Here is a 569-nt window from a genome sequence, read left to right as displayed (position 1 = left end):
TTCAAAATTGATTTCATTAGGAGTTTTTGCCACTGATCAACACAAAAAAAGTCCATAATGTCAAAGTGAAAAATAAAATCTACAAATTGTTCTAAATTAATTACAAATACAAAACAGAAAATGATTGAACATGGGTAAGTCGGTCCTAAGAGATAGGCGAATGCCGTTCTGAAAGGGAGGGGTGATTGCCTCCGTCGCCCCCCGGCCGATCCAAAGAGAGTCGGGTTCAGATCCCCGAATCCGGAGCGGCGGGTGTGCGGCCTGGTGCGCATCCCTCAATTTGTCAATGGAGAATGTCAGAGGGAAGATTAACCATCTTCTTTGCACTCTTTCTAGAGCAGCAATATCCTTTTTGTAACAAGGTGACCAGAACTGAACACAGTATTCTAGGTGAGGTCTTACTAATGCATTGTAAAGTTTTAACATTACTTCCCTTGATTTAAAATCAACACACCTCACAATATATCCGAGCATCTTGTTGGCCTTTTTTATTGCTTCCTCACATTGTCTCGATGAAGACATTTCTGAGTCAACATAAACTCCTAGGTCTTTTTCATAGATCCCTTCTT

The sequence above is a fragment of the Acipenser ruthenus genome, unplaced genomic scaffold (genome assembly GCF_902713425.1).
Source record: "Acipenser ruthenus unplaced genomic scaffold, fAciRut3.2 maternal haplotype, whole genome shotgun sequence".
Classification (NCBI taxonomy): domain Eukaryota; kingdom Metazoa; phylum Chordata; class Actinopteri; order Acipenseriformes; family Acipenseridae; genus Acipenser; species Acipenser ruthenus.
Note: the sequence above shows the minus strand (reverse complement) of the source record.